Source organism: Bison bison, unplaced genomic scaffold (genome assembly GCF_000754665.1).
Source record: "Bison bison bison isolate TAMUID 2011002044 unplaced genomic scaffold, Bison_UMD1.0 scf7180017864211, whole genome shotgun sequence".
Lineage (NCBI taxonomy): Eukaryota > Metazoa > Chordata > Mammalia > Artiodactyla > Bovidae > Bison > Bison bison.
The window spans coordinates 18,109-27,675 of record NW_011494783.1 but is presented as its reverse complement, the minus strand read 5'-3'; the positions used below and the strand labels follow the sequence as shown (position 1 = coordinate 27,675).

The window sequence follows — 9,567 nt, the reverse complement described above, 5'->3', positions numbered from 1 at the left end:
ATCCAGCACCACAGTTCAAAAGCATCAATTCTTTGGTGCTCAGCTTTCTTCACAGTCCAACTCTCACATCCATACATGACCACAGGAAAAACCATAGCCTTGACTAGACGGACCTTTGTTGGCCAAGTAATTTCTCTGCTTTTGAATATGCTATCTAGGTTAGTCATAACTTTCCTTCCAAGGAGTAAGCATCTTTTAATTTCATGGCTGCAGTCACCTAGTCACTCCTAGGCATATATTCAGAAAAAACTATAATCCAAAAATATATATGCGGGACTTCCCTGGTGGTCCAGTGGCTAAGACTCTGTGCTCCCAGCGCAGGGGGACCGGGCTTGATTCCTGGTCACGGAACTAGATCCCACTTACCACAACTAAAGTCATTGCCACATGCCGCAACTAAGACCTGACACAGCCAAATAAATAAAAAAGAAATCTGGCCTACCTTAAAAAAACACAAAAAACAAAGATACATGCAGCCCTGTGTTCATAGTGGGCTTCCCAGATGGCGCTAGTGGGAAAGCACCCACCTGCCAATAAAGGAGACGTAAGAGATGTGAGTTCAATCCCTGGGTTGGGAAGATCCCCTGGAAGAGGGGATGGCAAACCATTCCAGTATTCTTGCCTCGAGAATTCTATGGACAGAGAAGCCTGGAGGGCTACAGTCCATAGGGTCACAAAGAGTCGGACACGACGGAAGTGACTTAGCACACACACATGTCCATAGCAGCACGATTCACAACAGCCAAGACACAGATACAACCTAAATGTCCATCAACAGAGGAATGGATTAAGAAACCGTGGCACGTAGACACGGTGGAGTATTATTCAGCCATGAAAAAGCTAAATGATGCCGTTTGCAGCAACACTATTTTGTGTGTGTTGCCTTTCCTTCCCATCTGGATCTGTCTGGTACATTCCCTCCCTTTCTTCAGTTCTCTGTCCCAAACTCACTTATGAATATGAAATCAAGACTTTCTGGTATAACACCTATCCCCTTACCCTGTTTTAATTTTTCTCCCAGAGTTTCTTACTATCTAAAAAACGTCTATAGTTCCTTATATGTGTGCAACATGGCTTCTCCCCCGAGAGTGTGAGCTCAGTGAGGGCAGGGCAGAGTTGGTTGTTTCTGTTTCCTTGTTTACAGGCGTATCCTCAGCACCTAAAACGATGTCTTGCTCGTTATAGGAACTCCATAAATTGTTACTGACTGAATGAACACAGTGGCCTATTGAAGTCACACTGCCAAGCCCAATGCAAAGGCCACCCTTTCCCCCATAGTATTCCTGTCAATATCAACATCCTGTATTCTATGGCTGTTTGCTTCTGTCTCCAACTTAGGGCTTAAGGGAGCTGCCTTCCACTTGGGGGCACCACCCGAAAAACTAAAAAAAAACACACAGAGAAGTTCTCCTAGAAGGTAAAGGAGCCATATGCGTGTAAGGAAACTGAGTCTTAGAGAGGCTAAGGAAAATGCACACACACCCCTCCTTGCCTTACACCTGGGAGGCAGAATGCCAAAATTCTACTCTAGGCCAATCTGGACCTCAGTTCAGTTCAGTTGCTCAGTCGTGTCCGACTCCTTGCAACCCCAGGGACTGCAGCACGCCAGGCCTCCCTGTCCATTACCAACTCCCACAGTTCACTCAAACTCATGTGCATCGAGTCAGTGACGCCATCCAACCATCTCATCCTCTGTTGTCTCCTTCTCCTCCCACCTTCAATCTTTCCCAGTATCCAGGTCTTTTCAAATAAGTCAGCTCTCCGCATCAGGTGGCCAAAGTATTGGAGTTTCAGCTTCAACATCAGTCCCTCCAATGAACACTCAGGACTAATTTCCTTTAGGATTGAGTGGTTGGATCTCCTTGCAGTCCAAGGGACTCTCAAGAGTCTCCTCCAACACCACAGTTCAAAAGCATCAATTCTTTGGCGCTCAGCTCTCCTTATAGTCCAACTCTCACATCCATACATGACCACTGGAAAAACCATAGCTTTGAGTAGACGGACCTTTGTTGGCAAAGTAACGTCTCTGCTTTTTAACATGCTGTCTACGTTGGTCATAACTTTTCTTCCAAGGAGCAAGCGTCTTTTATTTCTGGACCTAAAGTCTACTAACTAAACATCCCATAGTCTGAATCTAAACACCCCTTCCAGTAACCCTCAGTGCCTGTCAAAAACATACAGGAATTTTTTAATTTAAGCACCCAGGATAATGAGCATAGCTCTTAACTTTGGTCTCACAAATAGCACTTTCCAAGAATTATTTGAAAATAAAGAAAGAAGGGACGGAGGGAGGAGTGGCAGAAAGAAAGAAAAGGAAAAGAAACCATGCTGCCACTTTGGCTTAGTAGGTCCTCAGTCTTGCTTCAGAGACTCGGTCCAGAGACGTCAGCTTCGCAGTAAGAAGGTGAAAGCATGGGGAAGCCTCTCTCCCCTGCTTTTATCAACAGACACTTGCAAATAATGGTCTTTCCTTCTGCCCAGCCAGCACCGCCTAGACAATTTGGTTTCTGCTCTTTTGTGTGTCTTGAACTGAAGCCTGAAAGTAAGACAAGCCCCTCATCACACCACTGCGAGCCCCTCCCTTTCTTTCTTTCCCGGCTGGGTCTTACCTTCCCTCCTCTCGGAGGCCATCATTACCGGGCTGATTCGGACAAGCTAAGAAAGCTACTTTCTAGCCTAAAGCCTACCCATTATCGTTATCATAATAATTAGAACTTTTAAAAATATCACTGTCACTTTCATGTCATGTTGATGAATATTCCCAGGACGTTCTAAGATTTTATAAACAGTAATTATCTGTTGATCGCATACTTGAAGATACAGAGGCAGTTACCCCCTTTCCTCACCAGGTGGCGCTCATATTTTATGGCCTGGGGTCTGGGTACCGTCCAAACTCAGCAATGTATTTGGAGAAGTGTGCATTAACTTTTTATAACAGAGGAGGTTGGTAACTGTACCGTTCAAACATGTGTGCTTCTGTGTGCATACATTTCTAACAGTAACTTCATAACTAGAACTTGTTACAAGATGTTATAGATCGTCCTATTAGAATCCCTCTATTAAGAACTTCATCAAAGCAAAATTTAAAAGGAATCAAATTTGCGTTCAATTAACAGGCCCCATACTTATCAAATACTTCTTTTATAAGACAACAATAAGTATTGCCTCCAGGCCACAGGATCAATAAATGAAAAGCTTTTGACTATCTCCAGCCCTCTCTGGAGGTTAGTTCCCCAGAACTCCCAGCCTAGGCTAAAAGTAAAATTGGAAGCTTTGCAAAGCAACTCTGTTAACCAAATCTGACGATTTCTTTCGACCTTCTCCTTCCTACTAGCTACACAGTTTACCTCTTTCTCTTCCCTTCCTGAGGTCTAACCTGCAGACATTTTTTGACAAGGACCAACCCTATCTCTCTTCTCTCAGGGGATTCTGGTTTAACACTTGTCTCGACTTGTTCTTACTAAATTTCTGACATGCCCCAGTTCACTGAGACTCATTTGTTCTCTTCCTTCGCTCCCTCCCTCCTACCTGCCCAAGCATTCACGCAGAGTATTAACTTCTGAGGTCAGCAACACCAGTTTCTCAGGCAGCCAAGCCAACAAGGTAAGGTAGAAACAGCGCCATTTCTCATGAGACACACGTACTTATGAGTATACAAGAAATTCTGAGTCAGGGCCCCTTTGTATGACTGACCCCTCCACAAGTTCCTGTCAGTGCTCCAGAAGCCAAAGGAAATAATAGGATGATTGCGAATTGCTTTTATTTTTACTTTGGAGTGAGATCAGCTAAGCATGGGAATGAGGAAGGCGTGGTCAAGCTTGTACCTAAGTATGCACTTGGATGGAATGTATAACCCCATGAGAATTCCCATTTCACCCTCTTTGTCTCTCCCATCAGCACCAGAAACAATCCGACTTCCTTCTTGGTGGCTGCTACTATCCGTTCTTCAAGTTTGTGCTCCTCTGTGGCCCTTGCTGCAATGCGATGGAGGCTCACAGCTTCTCCACCACCTTCTTTCCTCCAAAACAAACAGAATGCTTTGAAGTTTGTTAACATTGCAAAGAGAGATAGGATTTTTTTTTTTCCCCTAAGCGCAGGGAGAATTGCGACATAGCCTGAAACTGTTAGAGTGGTATTTATTCCCATAGCACCTCACAGTCTAAAGGGCTCAAGAGCAATTTCTCCCAGGTCTTTATTCTTCTCTTGCCTTTTCTTGAGATCTGAACTTCAGCCAACCATCCTTATTAATCCAGGAATTGACACTACTCAGACTCTTCCATCTTCCAGCAGACTTATCCTTTGATTCTCCCAAGTCTGTCTTGCAAATAACCCTGTATTTTTTGTTGTTGTTTTAGTCACTAAGTCATGTCCGACTCTTTTGCGACCCCATGGACTGTAGCCCGCCAGGCTTCTCTACCCGTGGAGTTTCTTAGGCAAGAATACTAGAGTGGGTTGCCATTTCTGAACCAGAGGATCTTCCCAACCCAGGGATCAAACCTGTATCTCCTGCATTGGCAGGTGGATTCTTTACCAATGAGCCACCAAGAACCCTGTATAGGAGGACACAAAAATGGAAAGGAAGTGTCCTTAAGTTACATGGTGCCAGGAATAACCTTTTGTGTCCTATATCATATTTATACTCTCATTTACCGTGGGGTAGCTGTTTAGAACCAACATCATGATCACAATTTCTTCCATTTTGTAGATGAGGAAGTTGAGGCTCAGGAAAGCTAGATGATTTGCCCAAGATCACACAATTATAAGGGTTTCCCTGGTGGCTCAGTGGTAAAGAATCAGCCTGCCAATGCAGGAGACACAAGAGACTGGGGTTTGATCCCTGGAAGATCCCCTGGAGGACGGCATGGCAACCCACTCCAGTATTCTTGTCTGGAGAATCACATGGACAGAGGAGCCTGGCGGGCTACAGACCACAAGGTCAGAATGAGTTGGACATGACTGAAGGGCCTGAGCAGCACAGCACAGGACTAGGACGAGACAATGTTAGAACTTTCTAGTAGACGGCTGTGCTCCTGGCATCTCAGAGGAAACTTCAAACTGCCTTTATCGCGAAACAGTCCTACTTCTGGTACAAAGAGCTGCAGCTCCTTAAACAACATCAGGTGTTTTCCTCTTGGCAACGTGACAAGGAAGAAGAGAGGGGGTGGGGGTGGGTAGGAGGCAGAGGGGGTGACTGGGTCAGTGGTATTGCTCACAGACCACCTCTGCATGTATTTCATCAATTAAGGAGCCATGAGGCTAGTAAAACTTCTCCTTCGTAAGCGGAAGTACCTTCTGGGCAGATTAAGCCTCTCTCGGAGACACCCAGAAAGCCGGATAAACATTGGGAGTCGCCCAGTATTCAAGCGTAGTACTTTAACCACAAGTCAAGAGGTCTTCAAAAATAAGATGTTCTTGATACATGAATACCACACAGCAAGAGGGATGAACCAGCACACAACCGCATAAAGAAATCTCACAAACAGCAGAGGAAATGAAAGAACTCAGACACCAAAGAATACATATCAGATGGTTCCACCATATGAAGCTGGCAGCAAGCAGACCTAATCCGTGGTGTTCTCAGGGGTGGAGTGGGGGATGGAGGAAAGTAAAACAATTTAGGGGTCCCCTACTTTCTCTGCTTCTGGAAACCCTGAGTAGAGGCCACGGGCCCCAGAGTCAGGCAGACCTAGGTTCAAACCCTAGCTCTGCAACTGAGTGATTTTAAACAAGGAACTTAAATCTCAGCGCCTCAGGTTTTTGCATCTATAAAATGGAACTAATAATACCTTCCTCAAAGGGTTGGTGTGAGAAGTAAATGAAATAATGTATGTGAAATGCCCTGGCAGCATGCGTAGGTGCTGTAATAAATGGTAATGATGATTATCCTGCCCCTGTTGCCTGATGGTAGAGCAGGATCAGAGAACAGATGGGGAAGAGCCCAGACACAAGCAAAGGGAAGGGCCGAACTAGCCTGGTGATCAAAGATGCGCAGAATCTGCCCAAATGCCACACAGAGAGGGCTGTTTGTTCCCTTTCCTACTGCCCACACAGTCTGTGGATCCGGCTGCAGACAAGCACAGGCCAGCCCCATGCAGCCAAAACAAAAGCTGCTTTGGTCCCATCCGTGCTGGCCCTTGCTAGGGACCTGATCCTAATCTGATAAACCAATTTGTACTGATGCTGTCACAGTGGTCACTGGCAGCTTACTGGGTTCCCCTCGTGGTTAAACTGCATGTTTTCCAGAGCATTATGGATGTCCAAAGCCTTGACCCAGGCTGGGTGGATCTCACCTAATGCCAATGTCCCCAAGGAGCCAAATGAGCTGGTATGCAGGGAACAACTTCAGCAGGATGGTGTTAAGGTTGGGCTGTAAGACAGAAGCCAGGGCACACAAGTCCAAGGCTGTAGGGACGTGCAGACTTCCCTTCCTGATTGCAGGATGAGAACAGAGCCAGACAACTTGGGTTCCCTTCACCTGAGAGAAGGGACAGGAATCCCTCTGGGAAGGCCTAATCACTAAAAGGCCTACAGCTCCCAGGAGAACAGAGGAGGGGAACGCTGTTCGGTCTGCACATTGCAATGTTAGCTGACATCATAGGGTACCCATACAGGGAAGCATACTGCTGATGCACATAACATGCATGTCACACCGAAGGGAGAAAACCAGACTCTGGAGACTACTAGGCAAAAGAGAAAGCCTGGAGCCAGAGGTGGGACTGACTGCAAAGGGCACGGATGTTTTCAGGGGAAGAAAGTGCTCCGTAACTTGACTGAGCCACTGCTTACCAGGGTATATGCATTTGTCAGAACCCATTGACCTATACTCTCGGGTTGGGCGTAATTTATGCAAAGCATCCGCAATAAGGTTGCTTTTAAAAGAAAAGAAAAATTGATGTCTTAGTCATTGTGGTTGTTCCACTCTGGGAGTAACCTGGGAGGCAGGTAAGAGAAGGTCAGGAAAGTCCTGGCCTCCGTCATTCTCTGAGCCCAGTACTGTTTGCTCAGTACCCTCCAGTTAGCAAAGTACTTTCTCCCCTTGGGATCATCACACCCACTCTAGGAGGCGGGCATGGTTAATCGCATTTTGTAGCTAAGGAAACAGAGACACACAAGACTGAATGAGCTGGCCTTCATCTTCTGACTCTATATCCCATCGTCTTTCCTGGAAATGGTCTCAGAGATCATCTGGGTCTAAGAAAACTAAGGTCCAGAGAGTGGAAATAACTCCAAAAAGCTGCACTGTTAGTTAAGGACAGAGGCCAAAACCGAAGGCGTGCCTCCTCCCACAACAAAGGGAATGAGGAACTGTGAAGTTGGGGTTCATCCCGAATGCAGCTGGACGTGGGCTTTCCTTCCCCCTCTTCAATACTTCCAGACTCAGGACAGAGAGACAGCCCAACCACAAAAGCCAGGTTCCTCTGGACTCCACCTCTCCCTGCATGGGCAGCCCCCACCCCACCCCCCTTGAATCCCAAGGGTCTTGTAACTTTAATGAACCACACCACGGAGCACATGCATGACCTCACCGCAGTCTGGCTTATTTCCTAGCACGATTGTCCAAAGTTTGCTCCATTTCCCCCCTCTGTTGGCTGTGCACCCTTCGCCCATTCCTCCCCGCTGAAATCACAAAGCTCTGAGCTTTTGGAGCCTGCAGGAGCCTCCCCCTCCTTCCCAAAGTCCTTTACTTTAGAAAGAGGCCCCTGGTGCAGAGCCTATGTATCCTATGGCTCCCTCTGTATATTTATTCTAAAAGCATGTGTATGTGCTGGGTTGAGGGATAGGGTGGCCGTGGGGACAGAAGGAGACTAGAGAGAGGTATATGATGGTGTGTCCACAGGGGAAAGACATGAATTTGAGCAAACTCCAGGAGACAATGGAGGACAGAGGAGCCTGGCACGCCACAGTCGCAAAGAGTAGGATACAGATTCAACTTAGTGACTGAAGGACAACAACAAAACCATAGAGAAAACATCTTAGGCAAACAAGAAACAATGGATGGCGGGTAACTCTGGGGTCAGGAACTGGAGGGTGGGAAGAGAGAGGATCCTACTTTCCGTTTTGTTTCTTTTCTGTTCCATGTGAATTTTCCAACCAATGTACTTGGATTCCATTTATTTATTTATGCCAATGAGGCTAGCCTGGGCCAGGAAATTATGAGCCATTTTCCTCCTGTCCTTATCTGTATGTAAAAAAAGAAATATGAGAAGGATTAGTTTTTTGAAACAAAATAAGCACCTAAAATGCACCACCTCCCTTCCCCCCATGGTGACCAAAACATGCAACAATTCAAATGATAGAAAAACTATGAATGAGTCAGCCAGATGAGATGGAGCCAGAGAGGGCTGCAGGAAGGAGAGGCCCCAGGCATGGACTGACCACCGGTCCTCAGTGGGTGATCACTCCCTTTGGAGCCACTGTCACCCCTAATGTGTGCCTCCTGTCTGTCACTTTAGCCATCTCTGCTCTTGCTTTATGCCCCAGCCCCTGCAAACACTCCTCAGACAATAGTTTGTTTAGAGCAAGGATTCTTTTTTGAAGCTTTCAGAGCTTGCTCGCAAGCAGAGTGGAAACTGAAGAAACATGTATTGAATATACTGGGAGGCACTCTCCAACAGGGGCTTCCCAGGTGGCTCAGTGGTAAAGAATTCGCCTGCCAATGCAGGAGATGAGGGTTTGATCCCTGGGTAGGGAAGATCCCCTGGAGAAGGAAATGACAACCCGCTCAAGTATTCTTGCCTGAGAAATCCCAGGGACAGAGGAGCCTGGCGAACTACTACAGTCCGTGGGGTCGCAAAGAGTGGGACACGACTGAGCAACTAAAACAACAAAGTCTCCGACAGGGGAGAGGGCCGTGGGTCTACACCAGTAGCTCCTGTTACCACTTGCGTTCAGAAGCCCTCACCAGTTTCTCCCATCGCTCTGTAAAGTGCACGGCAACGTGCAAACTCCACGCGTTTACCAAGACCTTCCCTGCCTGGGCCCACACCTGCCTTTCCCGCCTGGTTCCCAGGACGAGAGTCCTGAACCCAGCAGTCAGACTGGTCCCTTACCACTCCCAGAGGCACCTTGAGGCTCCCTGCCCTCGGGCCATCGCTCATGCCTTGCCCAATCTCTGCCACCCAGAAAACCCAGCTCACCCAAGTCTCCTCCCTCAAGACTCACCTACCGAGCCCCCGCCCGGACTTGCTTCCAACCAACCTCGCCTTGCAAGATGGTCACCTAAGCCTCCCCGACGGGAACTTCAAGACGCGTCTCTTTACCCTGCTTTCCCCCTGCCGGTGTCTATTACAGCGCTGGGCCCTGAAGAAAGGGAGAAGGGAGGGGACACCAGGCTGTAGTTAGGCCAAAGGCCGGTTGGAGACAGGGATGGGTTTAGGGTCCAAAGGAGCACGGAGCCAAGTCGATTCCCAATCCCACCCACTAGGCGGCGCCCGCAGTCTCGTTCCGGTCAAGGCGCCTCCGGTTTTTTTGAAGTTTATGGCCTGTTTTACAAGTTTCCTTCCTGCCCTCCTGTCCCTTTAAGAAGGTGATCCAGGTGAGGCCGGGACTCACCTGGATCACCTTCTT

General features: G+C 47.5%; 1 long non-coding RNA gene across 2 annotated transcripts in view; it reads right to left on the bottom strand.

The window, feature by feature from the left end:
* Nucleotides 1–8,099: 8,099 nt before the first annotated feature.
* LOC104992094 overlaps nucleotides 8,100–9,567 on the bottom strand; it is a 2,716-nt gene continuing 1,248 nt past the window's right edge. Inside the window, exons 2-3 of one of the 2 annotated variants that reach the window (XR_825664.1) lie at nucleotides 9,163–9,300; nucleotides 8,100–8,179 (exon numbers count right to left, since the gene is read on the bottom strand). This is a non-coding gene — a long non-coding RNA (uncharacterized LOC104992094). The remainder of the gene's footprint in view (nucleotides 8,180–9,162; nucleotides 9,301–9,567) is intronic. The other variant, XR_825665.1, reaches the window with a different exon arrangement.